The 22389-nt window shown below is 32.9% G+C and overlaps 1 pseudogene; it reads right to left on the bottom strand.

The window, feature by feature from the left end:
• LOC139854767 (uncharacterized) overlaps positions 1-22389 on the bottom strand; it is a 158268-nt pseudogene that overhangs the window by 5185 nt on the left and 130694 nt on the right.

The following is a 22389-nucleotide window of genomic DNA, read 5'->3' as shown; positions in this document are numbered from 1 at the left end:
TACAAAATATTACTTGTGAAACTTTTAACGGGTAGGTAATACCCGAAAGATATATAAATTCATAATTGATATGTTACATTGTTCGATTCTGATTCAACAAATCATCTACTATACTCACTACTTTCACAACGATATACATTCTTTCCTAGAAATCAAAACAACCATTTGCATCCAAATTTGATTACATATTCTGATTTTGAAAAATCAGAACCAAGCCAAGATTTAACAGAAAACATCACTCTTAGATTCTTACATCTTTCAAATGCCATACTTTGAATTCAAAACTGTACTAGAACATCATATGTATACATATAACATTCATCTCTTAGAATTATGAGCTTTCATTCTGAAAATCTAAAAAGCAACCAGTCTACGAATCAATACTCTGAATTTTGAAAAAGCTGATGAAGCAGCAAAAAAAAACTATAAACGACCTTAACAGTCAAAAGTTTGACGATAAAGAATAGCGTGTTGGCAAAGCTCAGAAAAAGAGAAAATTTGTTACTGAAGAACAAATTGAGCAAACCATGAAGGAGGCTGTGGACAAATCACAAAGACTAAACCTGCCTTCAAAGAATCCAAATGATTCAGTATCTGCTGAAGTTATTAACGAATACCTTGTTCCTGACTCTAAACCTTTACGAACAAATCTTCTTCATCATCCACCGATATTAGAAATTCTAAGATATCATCGTATCTTTCATTATAAATATCCTCGATATTTCTGAAGATATTTTCATAACTATTCTTATCTGAAATCATTTATCTCTTCGCGATATCTGCGTTACATCATAAAGGAAACTATTTTAGTTTCTAAATTCTGAAAAATTCGAATTTAAAATATGAATGTTTTGAAGTAGTGTTGGGAACTGAAGCATGAGTTAGTATAATATAATGACACTTGATCAACGTGATTATATTACAGTAAGTCATGCTGAGTTTCTAATGGAACGTGATGATTCACAGATCATAACGTCATCATGTGCCATGTTACACGACTCATACACTCTATCTAATATATAAACATATCAAGAACACAATTTCTTGATAGTTCTATCTTTTCTTTTGAATTCTGGTAATTTAACCAATCAAGATCGTGCTATCACAATCTCTCTCTTAGAACATTAGTTATGTTCATTCAAAACTCCATACCTACGAATTATGGACCATTATTCGCTTGACTTGAAGTCGGGAAGAATAAAACAAAAGCGTGAAGCTCCAAAATAGAAATGGGAGTATAAATCACAGCAAATAAGAGAGAACATTAACTGTAGATGTCAATGATTATAGAAAGACAGAAGCAGGGACATCAAAATATAAGGGGAGATATAGAACCCAACAACAACCCAGAAATTACAAACCGTGTATATCGATGCGTATAGCAATATAAAGACACGGGAGAACTAAAAACACTATAAAACCAAGAGTATAGTAGAAGTGAATAGATTTTTCTGGCGGCAAATGAAAAAGAAGAATGAAAGATATGAAAGTTAGGAGTATATCAAGAATCAGAACTGGATGGAGCATATTGACGAATGCTTTAAAATATGAATTGAGGGAGAAATAATAGAAAGTGTGTGCTGTGGAAATAAGGAAACGAATGGAGTAGATTTATAGTAAAATATTCGACAGAGCAATCGAAACAGATTATTGCATTTAACTAAAGAAGATCCTAATTTCCTTAACTACCGAAGAATCAAATCTTATTACGAAGATTTTCCTCTAAATCCCTTGAAATCTGGAAATCCACCGTGACTACGTCCAAAGTTAAATTTCTATCTCAACCTTTTGTGACAGCTTCACTCGTACGCTTCACATAATCGAATCATTTTATCTATATTAGTCAATAATGATAAAACTCTATTTATCCACTCATATTTGTCATAAAAACATTTTTATTGTTAGCCATGACGACCTCACTCAAATTTCGAGACGAAATTTATTTAACGGGTAGGTACTGTGACGACCCGAAAATTTCCGACCAAATTTAAACTTAATATTTATATGTTTCTGACACGATAAGCAAAGTCTGTAATATTGATTCTCAAAATTTTTGAACAAATGTTATATATTCAGTTAACCTTTGACTATTGACCGACGATTCACGAATATATATATATATATATATATATATATATATATATATATATATATATATATATATATATATATATATATATATATATATATATATATATATAATAAGTTGGAATATTAAGTATTCATAAATAACTTGCAATGTGTATTTAAAAACTGATTTATGTATATTAAATAAAGATATATACATATATATAATTTCAAGTTATTTAGTAAACGATAGTAACATTCGTTTATTGATTCGATTGATAATTAGATAAGTTAACTAAAACGTTTAAGATGAACAAGTAAAACACTATTTGTTACAGTAAAACACTATTTGCTAAAGTAAAAACGACTTTGCTACAGTAAAACACTATTTGCTACAGTAAAAATGACTTTACTACAGTAAATACTATTTGCTACAGTAAACACTATTTGCTACAGTAACACTATTTGATACGGTAAACACTATTTGCTACAGTGAATAATATGTCGACAAACAAGAAAACAAAACATATTGGGTGCGTACCAGCTGGCCATGCGATCGCATGACAAATGGGCATGAAACCCATGCGATCGCATGGGGATCAATCTCAGCAAACATCTATAAAGCTCGCACATTTCTTCTTCGACACACACACAAACATAAATTACTATGTATTATATTTATATTTATATTATTATTATTATTATTATTATTATTATTATTATTATTAAGATTAATATTATTATTAATCTTATTATTATTATCAGTAGTATTAATATTATTATTATTATTATACATAAAATACTACGACGAAGTACTGCTCAAATGATTTCGAACCGAGTTTTCAAATGAGTCAAAGCTAAGGAAATTATGGGTTATAGCTATGGAGGTTATGGGTAATGTTCATGGGTATTGTTCGCAAGTCAAACCTAGTGTTTATCATCTCTGTTGCAATATTGAATCATAATATTGGTACATGAGCATTCATATCTTATCTTTTATATATTAATAGTGTATCCAGATCTAGTGCTCGAGTATATATGTTTATACATGCTTGTATGCTTTAATTTTGTCGTTAGATAGTTTATGATGAATCACGAATTTGATACATATGCTACTGATATAAAGTATATGATATGCATGTCGTTGGAAAGCTATCGAAAAATTAATAACTTTTCATTTAGAAATCGTGTGATTTCGATGAACGGATTAAAAGATATGGTCAACTGAATTATGTTTGACGTTAATTGAAATTGTGTTTGAAACTGTAAACTAATATTTAAACAACTTGTCTATGAGATTGATAAATTGGATTTTTAGATATTACTAATCGAATAAATGAATTTCTATATAAGGCACGTCTTGTTTTGTTGAACAATTGTCAAAGTTGACCGTTTTATCATGTTTTAAAGCTTTATAAACACTATAATCTGATTCTACAAGTATTGGAAAAACTATGTGAAATAATAAAATATTTTCGATTGCCATGATAATTCAAATATAATATAACTCCTGAAGTAAGTAATATTTTGAGTTTGATAAACTATAAATTCGTTCAATTATCAAGACTTATACTATGTTAATAAACATGTATAGATTTAAAGATCATATTAGGCCAGGTTGACTTTTGAGATGACTTTTGTTAACTTTTGCATGTCGGTCTCGAGCATTAGGATTGTGATACACTATGACCTGACCTAGCTTGCTAGACATGTATTGACCAACATATGTTCTCTAGGTTGAGATCTACGGTTATTTTGCATTTCAAGTTTCGGTCACATTTCGGTGAATGACCTTATGTGCTGCTAAGGTGAGTTTATAGATTCCTTTTTAATTGCTTTTGCAATCTATATTTTTGGGCTGAGAATACATGCACTTTATTTTAAACGCAATGGATACAAGTACATACTAAATTCTACACTGAGTTTGAACCTAAAATCTCTTAGCTTTGGTAACTAGTAACTGCCAGTTATAAGAACTGGTGGGCGTGAATAGTTGTATATGGATCCATAGGGCTTGACATCCCCGTCTGTTCCAGGTATAGAAACCCTAGCCTGAACTATAAAACAGACGTATGCTATTTGAGTTTAGTACACGTTGGATTGCGTGTATTGTACATGTTGGTTGCATGTATGTTAAAACAGAGGTACTTATTATAACGTTAAAGTTCAGTTGCTAGGGTGCTCAATTTCGTAGAATATTTTGATAAACGTTTCTGGATGAAACAACTGAAATCTTGTGATCCACCTTTATATACAGATTATGCGCAACATTAAAACTATGAACTCACCAACCTTTGTGTTGACACTTTTAAGCATGTTTTTTCTCAGGTTCCTAGAAGTCTTCCGATGTTTGCTTATACGTTATACAAGCTATGTGCATGGAGTCATACATGCTTTATTCGAGAAAACTTTGCATTCACAAAATCATCACCATGTATCTTATTTTGACTGCATTGTCAACAGATGTAGTATTGTAATCTATTATTTACGGTGATTGTCTATATGTAGAAATCATCAAATGTCAAAGACCTTGGAATTTGATATTCATTTATGGTGTGTCTTTTCAAAAGAATGCAATGTTTATAAAACGTATCATATAGAGGTCAAAACCTCACTATGAAATCAATGAATGATGTATTCGTCCAAATGGATTTGGACGGGTCATCACATATTAGTAAATATATATAAATATTTATAATACGCATATTTTAAATATACACACACACACACACACACACACACACATATATATATATATATATATATATATATATATATATATATATATATATATATATATATATATATATATATATATATATATATATATATATATATAATAGGTATAATAAATATATTTATATATAATATAAATGTCACATATATTTTAAATGTATATAAATATATAAAATTATACCGCTTATTGCGTTTCCTCTACAAGAATCCTCCGACACATGTACCCAATACTTGGCCTAACGTAATTCATCCTTCGAAGTCAACAAGTTTTGGTTTCGGTTTCTCCATCTTCAACCATTTTTTTCTTTCCTTTATCTCGTCTTTTTTGCGGCGTCTTAGGTACCCCATATTTAATCGAAATTGGACCCGAATCAGCTCTTCCTTGATTGTGACTTTGTTGCCAAAGTAGAAATTCGTTATACTTATATTTGGCATCGTTGGAATTTTGGTTGTGTATGTGAAAACGCATCTGAGTTCACTTGAACCCAACTACTCGGATTTATCCAAATTCATTGATGGTCGTATGGATTAGCTGGGTTCAGCGGGTGGTTTGGATTGTTTTGATTGCTTGTTTGGATTCATTTTATAGTTTAAAATTTCAGTTTAGTTGAAGATTGAGAAAATGTTAAGAAACGGTGGATAAAATGTTAGAAATGAGTTAGTATTAACATTATGTTTTGGTTGATCTCCATCTGTGCAAACCAGCTTTATGTAATATTTTCTCGATTAAAGTTGGCAATGGTATTACACTATGTTTGGGTACAACAATCGGTTGAATGGTTCATCTCCTCGTGTTCTTTTTCCTCGTCGTTTTGCTCTTGAACTGGATAAGTCATATTCGTAGCGGATAGACACACGAGTGAAGGGTGGACTTGGAACTGGAGAAGATAGTTAAGGGACGGGGCTGAATCGCAGCAACTATCGGAGTTACAACCTAAAATTGATCCTATCATTTTTTCATCTTCCATTGATTCTTAGGTCTTTTCATCGCTTCCAAATGGCATTTTCACTGTTAATAGGTTTCGGAAATACTTTGATCAACCGACAAAGGGTTCTAGTCCTACGCATTGGTGTAAGGTTGTTCCACCTATCATTAATTTTTTTTCATGTGGCGTGCTCGTTGTAACAGGTTGCCAGATAAATGTAATTTGCTCGATAAAGGTGTGGTAGTCCCGAATTTGATGTGGTAATCCCGAATTTGATGTGAGATCGGCTCAAATGTTTGGTCTTATATTGGTTGGTGGATTGGCATCAATCTTTCCATTTGGCAATCGGTTGAAGATATGTGACAATGGATCTTGTCTGCTAGTCATAACTAGGTGAAAGTTTTTATCGTGGAAGCGGTTAGTTATTTATCGTGGAAGCGGTTAGTTATGCAACCCTTTAGACTCTTTGGCATTTCAGAAACGCAAGAACTTTTGACCCCTCAAAATTCAAGAAGTGTCACATTTTAGATACGATTGTCTTATCCTCTTTTGATGGTTTTCATCACGTTATAAGAAAGCTACTCTTTATTGAAATGTATGGTTACAAAATTCTCTTTTTTCTTTGTAATTTTCTATCTTCTTGCTAGCTTTTTATATATATTTTCAGCTATTCCAAAAAAGAAATGAGTTAGTATTTAAAAAAAGTAAACAAAAACTGAAAAAGGCCAAAATTCAAATCCAACGGTACAATATTTAATAATCGTGCCCCATTCAACGGTAACCCTCAACGTCGCCTTCCCAACTTTGAGCTCCGTGACGCCGAAGCGACGTAAGCCAGGTATCGAGTGACCGTTAGTCACAACTGATGCCGGTACCAATGCCGGAAGTGACCTTCGATACCCAATGCTTTAATAATATAAGCTAAAAAAGGATCAAGAAGATGAATATATAATGATGATAATAACTAAGAGTTGGGTTCATATCGTCTTTTCCTCGTATAATCTTAATCTTAAAATAATTAAATGTTAAGTAGTACTGTATAAATTTCTCATTTGAAGGCAAATATCGCGTGGTTGGATTTTAAAAGTTTGAGGATAAAGTAATTAAATTCTTTAGGGAACACTGGACCAACCACCATAACAAATACGGAGTAGTATACATGTTTTTCATTATATATTTTTTATTTAGTTTTCATGTGCTGCTGGTGCATTGTTTCTATTTCTATATCTATTGATTTCAACTTTATTCTTTCCTTGGATATATGATCCCATATATCAAAACTTTAAGAAAATGTTGTTGTCATAGTAAATTTAAAATTTAAGATATACATAAACACAAACGCACATGCCTAATATCATCCTTCTCATTACCGATACTACTCCCGCCGTCTATAATTTATTGTCCAGTATTCCATTTTAGAATATCTCAAGTTAATTATTCACTTCTATAAATAAAAAAGAATAAGAAGTTTAAGTTTTATTTGTGCCCTTAACTAGAACGGAGCTTGAATATTAAAATTGAGGAGGCCAAGCTCATCGGAGTGTGGTTATTCTCTTGGGAAATAAAGCATAACTTAAAATTATGCCATTATGATTCATGAAAATAGATATAACAAAACATGTGATAGGTGTTTATAGTTCAAATTGATATATAAAGACTTTGAAAAGTAAATAATGAACATTTATAGTGAGATAAATGGATTTATAGTGAGATAGATGGAGTAATAGATGTTCACTTAATTGTTACCAATCTTTTGTGATGAATGGAAGGACTTCATAGCTTTACTAACGCCGTTTAATTTGCCTCTCGAAAGTCATCTAGAATTGTGGTCATAAAGCTTCTTTTATCGGTGTTGATATATTTTGTTTGGCAGGAGAGAAATCGAAGGTTATTCAAGAAGGGTGTTAGATCAGTTGATCAAGTGTTCCAAGGCAACTACTCTACGGTTCAGCTTAAACTTATGTCCTTGAAGTGGGAGAGGTCGGCTTCAGTTCTTCGCATGAAAGAGGCTTGGAAAATTCATTAATTTTGTAGTTATATTTGCGGGGGCTTGTTTTTCCTAGGTTGTGCTTGTCTAGTTGTTTTGAGGGGCTATAGGGCTTGTCCTATAGCTGTTGTCTTGTAACGTGTTTATTTTTTATTAATATATTCACTGGGTGAAACTCATTTACCAAAAAAAGAATTTAAAACATGATAGTTGTGGATAAATATGATTTTTATTGTTAAAAAATTGTAATACTGGAGAGTTATAAGTTAAAACGGACATTTTAATTGAAATTGATAAAACTAGTGAAATGATCCTTGGAATCACGGGTTTGTTTAAAAGAAACAGTATAATTATATATTGTAGATATTAAGTAAATGTAAATGCTAAAATTATTTAGTTTACTGACCCGTGGGACCACATATTTCAACTAAGAAACTTGTTGTTGTTTACTTGGTCAGAATAAATGAACTACATTCATTTTCCAACCACATACCTCTAATTTTCATTACAACTACTATTTTCCTTGTCATAAATGGTACTAATTTAACATTAAAAGATGGATTGAAGATATCTGGTTCAACCTCGCAAAAATCATAATTATTTTTGAATTCTTCTATCGTATATATACTATATACCTTCATTTTAAATAGTCACAATATGATATGACGTATGTTACCGATTTTCAAATTTTTGTTGTTTAACAAACATACAATAATAAAACATTCAAGGTGTGATACATTTCATCATCAAACAAACATATAAAAGAGAATAATTCTTTTAAAAATCATATATACTATATACATTCATTTTAAATAGTCACAATATGATATGACGTATGTTACCGATTTTCAAATTCTTGTTGTTTAACTAACATACAATAATAAAACATTCAAGGTGTGATAAATTTCATCATCAAACAACGTATAAAAGAGAATAATTCTTTAAAAAAACCATTAACAATGACATGAATGTCTGTACCTGCTTTTTGAAAACAAAATGTTATTGAATAATATGGTGAAGATCGAGAAAATTAGTTGTAAAAGTTTGTACATATTGAGAAAAAGAGTTGTGATAATATATGGTGAAGATGCTCCGAGATATATATTTATAAATCAATAATACCATATTAAATATTAAATATTAAATGATATTTTATTAATATTTTTGCCTTCCAAATCGGCATTTGATGTGCAGCGGGGTGTATATATAATAGTATTATTTTTGGTGCGAAATACTATTAAATACGATACAATTTTACACAAGATATTTATTTATTTAGAGAATGGATATACTTAAACCTTGCTACAACACTTATAGGCAGTGTACCTAATCGTAAAGTAGTGTAGTTTTTAGTAAGTCCGGTTCGTTCCACAGGGAAATCTTTAAACAAAGCTTAACGCTATATTAGTTTACTTTTATAAAAATACAAATACATATATATAAGTAATATTATTATTATAAAGGGGGGTTTTTACCGTTTAATGACCGGTTTGTCGATTTTAAAACTTTAGTCGCAGTTAAAACCAAATGTAAAATAATAAATAAATACAAGACTTAATTTTAAGCGTAAAGTAAATAACGATAATGAAATTGCAATAAAAGTGCGATAAAATAAAATTGCGATAATTAAAAAGTACGATAATTAAAAGTGCGATTAAATAACAATAAATAAAAATGCGATAATTAGAAGTGCAATTAAATATAAAATAAAGGAAATTAAATATGAAATAAAAGAATTATGCTTATTTAAACTTCCGTAATCATGATGTTTGACGTGTTGATTTTAGTTTTATGCCCATGGGTTAATTGTCCTTTGTCCTGGATTATTTAATATGTCCGTCTGGTTTTTGTCCATAACAGTCCATCAGTCATAAATATAAAGTGCGAGTGTCCTCATCAAATTATTCTTATACCCGAAGTTAAATATTCCAACTAATTGGGGATTCGAATTGTAACAAGGTTTTAATACTTTGTTTAATGAATACACCAGGTTATCAACTGCGTGTAAACCAAGGTTTTACTACTTTGTTAGCAATTACACCAATTACCCTTGAATGTAATTTCACCCCTGTTTTAATTATTCTAGTGGCTATTAATCCATTCCCGTGTCCGGTTAAATGAACGATTATTCGTACATATAAATACCCCGCCCATCGTGTCCGATCGAGTGTATATGGTAATTTATAAGGACGCCCAATTGTAAATCTTTATATTAACATTAACAAACTATCATTTAGTTAAACAAATATAAAGCCTATTAATAGCCCATAGTCTAATTTCCACAAGTGTCGTTCTTTTGTCCAAACCCCAATTATGGTACAAAGCCCAATTACCCAATTTTAGTAATTAGCCCAACATCATGATTACTTCGGATTAAATAAGCATAATAATAACTTAGCTACGAGACATTAATGTAAAAAGGTTGAACATAACTTACAATGATTAAAAATAACGTAGCGTTACACGGACAGAATTTTGACTTACACCCTTACAACATTCGCTAACATACCCTTATTATTAGAATTATAATTAAAATTAAAATTAAAATATAAATTATATATATATATTTTACGTATATATGAGAGAAGAAGAAAAAGATGATGATTTGCGATCAGAATTCGGTTGCTTTTATAGGAAAAGTCGACTTTTGGGGCTCCGCGACTCGCGGCATTTTTGCCTTCAAACTCCGCGAGTCGCGGAGAATGAAATTACAGCTCAGTCCCTTGGAGTCTTTCTCTGCCGACGGTTTTTATTTATAAATATAATATATATATATAATTAATATAATTAATTATATATTATATTATATTTATATACATAGTTAACTTGTAATTTTTAGTCCGTTGCGTCGAGCGTTAAGAGTTGACTCTGGTCCCGGTTCCGGATTTTCGAACGTCCTTGCGTACAATTTAATATCTTGTACTTTGCGTTTTGAATCTTGTACTCTTGTAATTTCGAGACGTTTCTTATCAATAATTGGAACCTTTTTGATTGTCTTTTGTACTTTTGAGCTTTTTGGTCGTTTGCGTCTTCAATTCGTCGAATCTGTCTTTTGTCTTCACCTTTTATTATTTAAACGAATATCACTTGTAAATAGAACAATTGCAACTAAAAGCTTGTCTTTATTGAGGAATAATGCTATGAAATATATGTTCGTTTTTAGCATTATCAAATATCCCCACACTTGAACATTGCTTGTCCTCAAGCAATACATAACTTGAAATAAAATCACACTTCACTCGAATCACTTTTTTATTCTCACACTTTATACATCAGTGATTTTGATACAGCAGTATAAACAATGATAGTGACGATAGAACCATGGTTAAAGGTGGGTGTGTCATCCACAGTTGCCTCGGGTTTAGGTCAACGACACTTGCAATCAAATAGCCGATTTACTTTCGGTTTCCAAAGCAAAGTGCACATTTGAAAGGCGGTTTACAGTCCCACATGACTATGAAAATTTAGATCCGTTAGGAAATTGGATCTTTATGAAAACATTTGATCTTTTGAAAATTCAATCTAGCTTTTACCCTAGACAAGTTTTCCGGAATAACCCTTTACCGGTGTTTGCAAAATATTTTTGTGGGTTTGGTGGGTTTTAGATTTGAAAATTTTAGCTCAAAACTTGCGGTTTTGTGTCACCCACTTGCTAACCTTGTATTTGGAAAGCAACACGTCCAGTTTACTTGTTCCGTATATTACCTTTCGGTAAACTACCGTCCGGTTGTAAAGGAAAGCGTTGAACAAGCAACTGTTAAGGCAATGTCCCCTGACATGCTTTTAATTATGGTCTGTAACGTGTCGGATGCAATTACTATCCTTGGTAGGAGCAATAGTAAAGCTCACCCTTATAATTTTTCGGTATGGCACAAGGTCCTGTCTTTGACCATGCTATACAACCACCGTTCTTACGGTTGACACCCGATTTAGTTCAGGTGACCTAATGAATTCCAGGTGAATTCCTAGGATTTTACGTTCAATGGTAATGAACGCATTGAAAATGGGTTTTCAGAAAACAAATCGGTTTATAATTTTGATCAAAATATTTTCTCGTTCAAGCTCGAGTTTTGATATCATTGAATTCCATGAGTTTGAATTCTCAATCTTTAAGGTCAATCTCTAGGATTGAGTAATATCAGTCTTAAAAGCTGATTTTTAATCTTTAAGGAGATTATCCTTTCTGGGGATCTGATTCATTAGTCTTATCCAGCTAATTTGCATGGTGCCCCCCATTGTACGAGATAAATCCTTCTCATGGTTAGGATAAATCTGACCACTTGGCGACCCTGTTTAATGCTGAGGTCCGTGAATTTCCTGCTGATTTTAGTGATGACTTTTCTAGATTTTTCGTCAACCTACAGCTGGTCTGGACGACAACTTCATGACCTAAATCAAGAAGCGCGTGTCTTTTTCGGAAGACTTTACTTCCTTTTAATGATGGAATTGATTCATCGTGTAGATCCATCTCTTCTTTTCTTTCATCGGGTAAAAACAGTTTAGTTTAGTCTAAAGCAAAAGTATTTTCAGTTATTTGTTACAGATATATGTGACATATGTTTAAGATAACTTGGTAAATTTTCCCACACTTGGCTTTTATTTTCCTTTTTATCGTCCTCTATTCCATTTTAAATGAATTTTAACATTTTGGTTTGTTTCTCAATTTATGTCCTTTTTGAGGTAACAATAATTTTGGTGTTAAAACCTAGTTTTATCGTTCATAAATATGTATAAACATGATTTTTAGTTCATTTAATTGAAAATTTCGAAAAATTTTACTAGAATTGGGTAGTCAGTATATAAGACCAGGGCTGTTCTTTATTATCAGAGAGCACTAGATTCTAATACAACTACTGCTTTACTAGTATTTTTAATGGTAACCAAGTGTATAAAGTAAAAATTTTTAAAATCCGAAAGAATTTAACCCCTTCCCACACTTAAGATCTTGCAATGCCCTCATTTGCAAGAAATCAGTAACAATTTAAATTATTGAGGGTGATTTGTGTGAAAATGATTAAATTTTTACCAAAGTTTCCAAATATATTGGCGTTTGTTTGCTGAATGATAAATGGTGCACATCATTTGTTCATTCCGTCTTGTTGTTATTTCACATATATTTTGCATCTTGTCGTCAAAATTAGTTGCTTTTGCTGAACTTAATGCCAGTCTTTGAAAATGCGTTGTTTTACCCTGTTGTGTACATAAGATAAACTGCAAATATATATACATATTTTTGAAGTTTGGTATATTACCCCACATTCAAAAAATTATTAAAATCTAAGAATAAAAGTTAGATAATTATAAAAATGATTACAATATTAACAAAAGTATTAAACGTATCAATAATTACAAATTACAAAATAAAATAAAAATAATAAGTAAACTAAGGATGATATTGGTACCAATAGGGGTTCCAGGCATAACCATAGGTGCTATAGAATGCTTCGGCAGGGTCATACGTAGGATACGGTGGCTACATCTCTATAGACCAGGGAGGGAAGATGGGTTTCGGTGTAGGAATATAGTTTCTACCTATATGTTGGCAATGAGCTATGATTTGGTTCTGATGAACTTGCCAATCTTCAAATGCTCTCTGTCTAACATTTTCGTATTCCTGAGAAGCTATAAACCTTTGCATTTCTTGCATCTCATTCCCCCTCCTACATTACCTTGCTGTTGGTTTCTCTCCACCTGTGGATGTCTACCATGGTATCGTACTGCGGCGTTATTTCGCCTCTTCAAAACTTTCGCACCATGGTATACATTTAAACCTATAGTATCGCGGGGTTCTGGTTCTTCTACTAATAATCCCCCCCGACTTATATCCACACCGAGATATTCACCAATCAAAGTAATAAAAATACCACCTCCTATTATGCTATGCGGTCGCATCCCCCGAACCATAGCTGATAAATAATAACCCACACAATATGGTATACTTACAGCGCTTTGTGGGTCTCGAATACACATATGGTAAAACAAATCCTGTTCATTTACTTTTTCCTTGTTCTTACCCCTTTGTGTAATCGAATTAGCTAAAAACCTATGTATCACTCTTAATTCGGCTCTATCTATATCCAAATAAGAGTAATTTCCCCCTTTAAAACGGTGATGGCTTGTCATTTGACTCCACACACCGTGTGTATCAAAATTTTCATCTATCTTTCTACCGTTTAGTATCAACCCTCTACAATCGGCAGATGCTAACTCCTCAGGCGTATATATACGTAAAGCCTGAGCCATGTCCAGTAAAGACATGTGGCGCATCGAACCGCCTAACAAAAATCTAATAAAAGAACGATCGGTTAAACTAGCTACCCGATCATTCAACTCTATACTACATAACAATTCTTCACACCATACTTTATATACAGGTCTACGCATGGTGAATAAACGTACCCAGTCATTAAAAGAAGAATTACCATACCTCTGTACAAGTAATTCCCTAATTGGCCCGGCCAATTCTACAGCTTCTAAGGGTCCCCATTCTATGACCCTCGGTACCTCAACAACCTTAGAATGAAGAGTATGCAAACCCCTTTGATATTTTGGATAATCTATCCAAAGTCTGTCAAATCTCAGGTTCGGGTGCAATTCTTCCAAGTGTATATCAGAAAAGGTCATGACTGGATGAGGTATATCCTGCTTGTAGTAGTTATCCACTTCCTGTTGTTCCAAATTCTCAGCAGGAGCATTGTGGGCTTGGGATGAAGATTCACCCCTTTCAGTCTGCAAAACACATCAAACACAAATTTTGTGCATACAAATATGCATTAGTGTCAGCAAAATCATCAATCAAAATAATTACAATGACATTATCAATTTATATCAAACTTAAGCTTATTTTCATATTTTCATCAAATCTACACTTTTTTAAATAAGCATATACGAAAATGTTCGCCAAGTTCATAAGCATTCAACTCAAACAACATGTCAAAATAATCATTACTAGCAATCAAACAAGTCTCAAATGGCATTATCTTTCAAAAATCAAGTTCATGAATTTTTAGACTTGAAAAAGTCCACTTTAATTCTCAAAATCATGTTTAGGCTCAAAGTTTGGATCATTTAACTACCTAGACATGTTACACTACTTATTTTAGCAACAATTCATGACAAAAATCGGCCATAACCTGTTTATATCAAAAAGCCCCAAATTGCTCAAGAACACAAACCCTAGATTATTTAAAATTTGAAGTTTAAGGCTTCTAATCATGTTAAACAGCATCAATCTAGGTTATACAAGCATAATACATAAACAATTTAAGCATAATTACACTAAAAAGCATCAAAATCAAATTGGGGAAAAAATTGCTCAAGAACACCAAATTTCGGATTAAATGGTGTTTAGGTGTAGAAATTTACCGTTTTTCTTGAGTAATTCTTAGATAGCATCCTTCTCAACATGATTTTAGCAAAAGATTTGGTGATTAACGGTTAAAAATTGTGATTTTGGGGGTTTTTTCGTGTTTTTGCGGAGTGTTTTTCGCAGTTATTTTGCTGTTGTGGGGAGTGAACTGATCAGTTTCAGCTCTTATTTTTTTTTTCTGTAATCCGGTCCTCCCGCGACTCGCGGCGAATTGCACTTCAAACTCCGCGAGTCGCGGAGTTTGCTATTTTTTTTTTTTTATAATCATTAACTTATGAAACAATTAAGTACTTAATTTTAAAATTTTGTTTCCTTTGTTATTTAGGACGAGGTCGTTTCGGATCGATGTCCTAGTCCGTCCCTCGACAAAATTTTAAAATTTGTCTTTTTTGTAGCGATTGTTTTAAAAGCTAAGATTTTTGGGTTTTTTCAATGTTTTTGGCATACTTTAATTCAATAAGATTAAAAATAATGATAATAAAAGTTCTCGTCCCTCTCTCGGGTAAAGCAATTTCGGTTCAAAGACCTAGTCTTCAACTTACGACGAATTTTAAAAATCATATTCTTAACTTAATGAGATAAAGTAAATTTTTGTTTTTAAATTCACACAACTTAAATATAAAATTCACACCAAACTTAAAATTGAAATGCATAAAATTAAAAATTTATATTTTAAAAATTCACACCAAACTTAATTTAAAAATTTATAAATTCATATCAAACTTATATTAATTTTTCAAATATTTACAATTTTAAATATATTGTTTTTACAAAGTTTACAATATTAATTTAAGATTTAAATATTAATTTTAAAAACATGGTAAAAATAAATTTAAAAATCTTTTTGTCTTTTTATCCCACTTTAATCAATCAAATATTATCAAAAATATGCGCCCCTCTTTTCGGTAAAGTAATTTCGGTTCCAAGACCTAATTTAACTCATGACGAATTTTTGAAATATTTTGGGTTGATTGTTTAAAGATATTTATACCTTAAGAATAAACGTTAAATTTCGCAGTGATGTAATAAATTTTTGAATGATATCAATAATTTCGGTCGCCAAACCTAATTTTATTTAATACCAATTTAATACTTTTTAGCGAACAAATTAGCGTTTATTATCAAAAGGTTAAAAATAAAAATAAAAATAAAAACTGTACAGACATACCTGTGGAATAGATTTCTTAGTTATATGATCTATCCCATTCATAAGATAGTCGGTTTAATTGATTTTCCATGGCTACATAGGCGTAACCTCGAGCATTCAGTGTCTTTTCTTCTAAACATATGAACGGTCCGTCTCTGCATAAAGTAACAAATTCGGTATTTGAATAGGTTTGATTATTTGAACATTTACCTCCATGTGACCATTTTCCGCATTTGTGACATCGTTCTAGGTGTCGTGCTCTTTTTTTCGCTGCGGATTTTGATTTTCCTTTACCAAATTGTAACTTATTATCTTCGCATCTGGATTCTTTTCTAACTCCGTCCATTCTTTCTATGATTACTGATACTAGTTCACTCGGTAGTATGTCATTATTTCTTTTAGTGATCAAAGCGTGTAGCATTAGACCATGGTTTAGTTCACAGGCAGTCTTCATTTTGTAAAAACCTAAAAAAAATAAAAATTCAGAATGGGGGGAGAAGACTAGTTCTTTAGGGTCTGCTAGGGAAAGACCATTCGGGTTCCATTTTCGAGAACTACACGAAAACAGACAATCTAACTCTAACAGAAATACATATTATCCTTTAAAGACTTGATTCTCCCCACACTTAGTTAGCTGTGGTGTCAAAATTGTGATTAACTTCGTTGTCGACTTCCATCGGACCATGTATGTAATGTTTAACTCTGTGACCATTAACTTTAAATTCAATCCCATTTGAATTTATCAATTCTATCATTCCGTATGGGAAAATTCTTTTGACTATGAATGGTCCAGACCATCTTGATTTCAATTTTCCAGGAAATAGCTTGAATCGTGAATTGAAAAGAAGAACTCTGTCTCCTTCTTTAAATTCTTTTGAACTTTTGATTCTTTTATCATGCCATTTCTTCGTTCTTTCTTTATAGATTAACGAATTTTCGTATGCTTCATGTCTTAATTCTTCTAATTCGTTTAGTTGACTTAATCGTAGACGTCCAGCTTCATGTAAATCAAGATTACATGTCTTCAAAGCCCAAAATGCTTTGTGTTCAATTTCTACTGGAAGATGACATGCTTTTCCATAAACAAGTCTAAAAGGTGTGGTTCCAATTGGAGTTTTGTAGGCTGTTCTAAAAGCCCAGAGTGCATCCTCCAATTTAATGGACCATTCCTTCGGATTTGATCCTACGGTTTTCTCTAGAATACGTTTTAAAGCTCGGTTGGTATTTTCAACTTGTCCACTTGTTTGTGGATGATATGCGGTGGAGATTTTATGAGTTACTCCATATCTTTTAAGAACTTTCTCAAGTTGATTATTACAGAAATGAGTACCCCGATCACTTATTAAAGCTTTCGGTGTTCCAAACCTTGCAAAAAGATGTTTTAAAAAGTTGACTACAACTTGTGCATCGTTAGTTGGGAGAGCTTGTGCTTCCGCCCATTTAGATACATAATCAATGGCTACGAGTATATATAGATTATTATGAGATTTTGGAAATGGACCCATAAAGTCAATACCCCAAATGTCAAATACTTCACATACTTGGATGACATTTTGTGGCATTTCATCACGTTGACTTATTTTTCCGGCCTTTTGACATGCATCACAGGATTTGCAAAGAAGGTGTGCGTCTTTGTAAATTGTAGGCCAATAGAATCCAGCTTCATAAACTTTTCTTGCTGTTAATTGAGGCCCATAATGCCCTCCTGTTGGTCCTGTGTGACAATGGTTTAAAATTTTACTAGCCTCATCTCCAAATACACATCGGCGTATTATTCCATCGGGACAACTTTTAAACAGATGTGGATCTTCCCAGAAATAGTGTTTTATATCACTGAAGAATTTCTTTCGTCTTTGGTACGATAATCCTTTTTCAAGGAATCCACAAACTAAGTAGTTTGCATAGTCTGCAAACCATGGGATTTCTTTATAATCTATCTTCAATAGATATTCATCAGGAAAGTTGTCTTGTATGGCTGATTCATTTAGAACTTCTAACTCAGGATTTTCAAGACGAGAAAGATGATCAGCGGCGAGATTTTCTGCTCCTCTTTTATCTCGGATTTCAATATCAAACTCTTGTAAGAGTAAGATCCAACGGATTAATCTTGGTTTAGCATCTTGTTTTGAAAATAGGTATCTAAGAGCAGAATGGTCGGTATAGACCACCGTTTTTGCTAGAACAAGATATGATCGAAATTTGTCAAAAGCAAAGACAATAGCAAGGAGTTCTTTTTCAGTAGTTGTATAGTTCGTTTGTGCTCCTTGTAACGTCTTACTAGCATAATATATAGGTTGAAATCGTTTTTCAATCCTTTGTCCTAAAACGGCTCCCATTGCAAAATCACTTGCATCGCACATTAGTTCAAATGGTAGATTCCAATTTGGTGTTATCATGATCGGTGCATTAGTGAGTTTCTCTTTAAGAATATTAAAAGATTTGATACACTCATCTGAAAAGATGAATGGAGCATCCTTTTCAAGGAGTTTATTCATAGGAGTGGCAATTTTAGAAAAATCTTTTATGAAACGTCGGTAAAAACCGGCATGCCCTAGAAAACTCCTAACACCTCTAACATTGGTGGGATGTGGAAGTTTAGCATTTACATCTACTTTAGCTCTATCCACTTCAATTCCTTCTTTTGAAATTTTATGTCCAAGAACGATGCCTTCTTTAACCATGAAATGGCATTTCTCCCAATTAAGTACTAGATTTGATTTTTCGCATCTAATTAGCATTCGTTCCAGATTAACTAGACATGATTTAAATGTATCACCGAAGACTGAAAAGTCATCCATGAATACTTCCATGCATTCTTCTATCATGTCGTGAAAAATCGCCATCATACACCTTTGAAAGGTTGCAGGGGCGTTGCAAAGTCCAAATGGCATGCGTTTGTAAGCAAAAGTACCATAAGGGCACGTGAATGTGGTTTTCTCTTGATCTTCGGGTGCTATTGGAATTTGAAAATATCCGGAAAATCCATCTAGAAAACAATAGTAACTATTTCCGGCTAATCTTTCCAGCATTTGATCTATGAAAGGTAAGGGAAAGTGATCTTTTCTGGTGGCGTCATTTAATTTTCTATAATCAATACATACACGCCATCCTGTTACAGTCCTAGTAGGAATAAGCTCATTTTTCTCATTTGTAATGACAGTCATGCCACCCTTCTTAGGTACACATTGAACTGGGCTTACCCATGGACTATCGGAAATTGGATAAATTAAACCTGCATCTAGCAGTTTAATAATCTCTTTCTTAACTACATCTTGCATATTAGGATTTAGTCTTCGTTGGCGTTGCACATACGTTTTATGACCTTCTTCCATAAGGATTTTATGTGTGCAATACGAAGGACTTATTCCTTTAATATCATGAATCTTCCATGCAATGGCTGGTTTATGAGCTTTCAACATAGAAATGAGTTGTGATTTCTCATTTTCAGTAAGAGAAGACGATATTATTACAGGTAATTCAGATTCACCATGTAAATAAGCGTATTCCAAATGGTTTGGAAGTGGCTTTAACTCTAATTTCGGAGGTTCTTCTATCGATGATTTGTATCGATATCCGTCTTCTTCTTTTAGCATTTGAATTTCTTCTGTTGTTGGTTCATATCCATTAGCTATAAGTGTAGCTAACATTTCAGCTTCATCAATTGGTTCATTACCTTCTCCTAAAGAACATTCTCCTGTTCCTTGTAATTCTGGAAATTCTTCTAATAATTCTGCATGTGCATCTATAGTTTGAATATAATAACATGTATCATCTGCAGATTGCGGTTGTTGCATTGCTCTATCAACTGAAAAGGTAACACTCTCATCCTCTATACTTAGGGTCAGTTTCTTACCAAACACGTCTATCATTGCTTTAGCCGTGTTTAAGAATGGTCTTCCTAATATGAGAGGAACTTGAGAATCTTCTTCCATGTCCAAAACAACAAAATCTACTGGAAATACTAAAGTACCAACTTTAACTAGCATGTTCTCCATTATCCCTCTAGGATATTTTATTGATCTATCGGCTAGTTGTATGCTTATTCTGGTTGGTTTCAATTCTCCAAGGTCTAGTTTAGCGTATAGTGAATACGGCATTAGATTTATACTAGCACCTAAGTCTGCCAATGCTTCTATTGAACTAAGACTACCCAGAAAACATGGAATTGTGAAACTTCCTGGATCAGATAGTTTTTCTGGTATCTTATTCAATAGCACTGCTGAACAATTAGCATTCATAGTAACAGCCGAGAGTTCTTCCATTTTCTTTCTATTTGAGATTAGATCTTTCAAGAATTTAGCATATCTAGGCATTCCTGAAATCACATCAATGAAAGGAAGATTTACATTTATCTGTTTAAACATATCCAAGAATTTGGATTGCTCGGCTTCAAGTTTCTCTTTCTTCATTTTACTTGGGTAAGGAAGTGGTGGTTGGTATGGTTTAACATAAGGTTTATCCTTAACTGTGTTATCTTCATTAACCTTTTCAACTACCGGTTCTTTTTCCTTATCTTGATCAGGTTGTGGTTCTTGTGGAGTAGGAATGGTTTCATCAGAAGTTACAGGTATTTCAGGTGGTTTAAGTGTTGTGCCACTTCTTGTGGTAATGGCTTTAGCTGTTTCACTCCGGGGGTTAGCATTTGTATCACTAGGTAGACTTCCCGGTTTTCTTTCACCTATTAACCTTGCTAGGTTACTCACTTCTTGTTCCAGATTTTGAATAGAAGCTTGTTGATTTCTAAATGCTTGAGCATTTTGTTCATTGGTTTGTTTCTGAGATGTGAAAAACTGTGTTTGAGTTTCAACTAGCTTCGTCATCATATCTTCTAAATTCGGCTTTTTATCATCGGTTTGTTGTGGTGGTTTGTTTTGAAAATTCGGTCTTTGCTGATTGTAAGTATTATTGGATACTTGTTGATTGCTAGGACCTTGTTGGTTGTTGTATGGAATATTTCGGTTATAATTCTGGTTTTGATTGTAAATCGGTCTTGGCGGTTGATAATTATTCTGATAATTATTTCCAGGCCTTTGGTTTATGTATGAAATATTCTCTCTTTGTTCCATTGTTAATTCAATACTGAGACAATCTTTTGTCAAATGTGGTCCTCCACACTGCTCACAACTAATTCGTATTGAGTGAATATCCTTAGTCATCTTTTCCATTCGTCTCTCCACAGCATCTATCTTTGCGGAAATGGAATCTAAGTCATGGCTAGAATCGGCTCTAGCTGCTTTAGATGATCTAACGATGTCTTTTTCTTGGTGCCACTCATGTGAGTGGGAAGTAGTGTTATCAATAATTTTGTAAGCATCAGTTTCGGTTTTCTTTATAATAGAACCACCAGCTGCTATATCTATGTCTTTCCTTGTAGTGATGTCGCATCCTTGGTAGAATATTTGTACTATTTGACAGGTGTCTAAACCATGTTGCGGACATCCTCTTAACAACTTTCCATATCTAGTCCACGCCTCATATAGAGTTTCATTTGGTTTCTGTGTAAACGTAACAATTTCTGCTTGAAGTCTTACGGCTTTAGATGCAGGAAAGAATTGTTTAAGAAATTTGTCAACTAAAACGTCCCATGTATCAATCGCCCCTTCAGGTAACGATTCCAACCAATCTTTGGCTTCTCCCTTTAATGTCCAGGGAAATAACATGAGATATATCTGTTCATCCTCCACTTCTCGGATTTTAAATAGTGTGCAGATCCTATTAAAGGTACGTAGATGTTCATTTGGATCTTCCTTCGGCGCACCACTAAATTGGCATTGATTAGTCACCATGTGTAGAATTTGTCCTTTGATTTCATAATCTGGCGCATTAATGTCTGGATGAGTAATTGCGTGACCTTGGCCAGTGCGTTTAGCTCTCATTCGGTCTTCCATACTTAAAGGTTCCAGATTCTCCATAATTGAATTTGTTGAATCGGTATCACTAGATGATTCTGATTTAATGGTTCGTTCCTCAACAATCTCTGTTTGAATAATTGGTGGTTCCAGAGGAAAGTTTAATGGTTCAGGATCTACGAACCGTTCCTGAATATTTTCCGGATTCTCAATTGTGAGGTCGGGTTCAAAAAATGGATTATCGGAAATTTGAACTGAAGTACTTGGTCTACTGGATGACGATTCTAAAGAAAAATCAACGGCGGTTA

The sequence above is a fragment of the Rutidosis leptorrhynchoides genome, chromosome 6 (genome assembly GCF_046630445.1).
Source record: "Rutidosis leptorrhynchoides isolate AG116_Rl617_1_P2 chromosome 6, CSIRO_AGI_Rlap_v1, whole genome shotgun sequence".
Taxonomy (NCBI): domain Eukaryota; kingdom Viridiplantae; phylum Streptophyta; class Magnoliopsida; order Asterales; family Asteraceae; genus Rutidosis; species Rutidosis leptorrhynchoides.
This window is presented reverse-complemented; position numbering and strand designations above follow the sequence as displayed.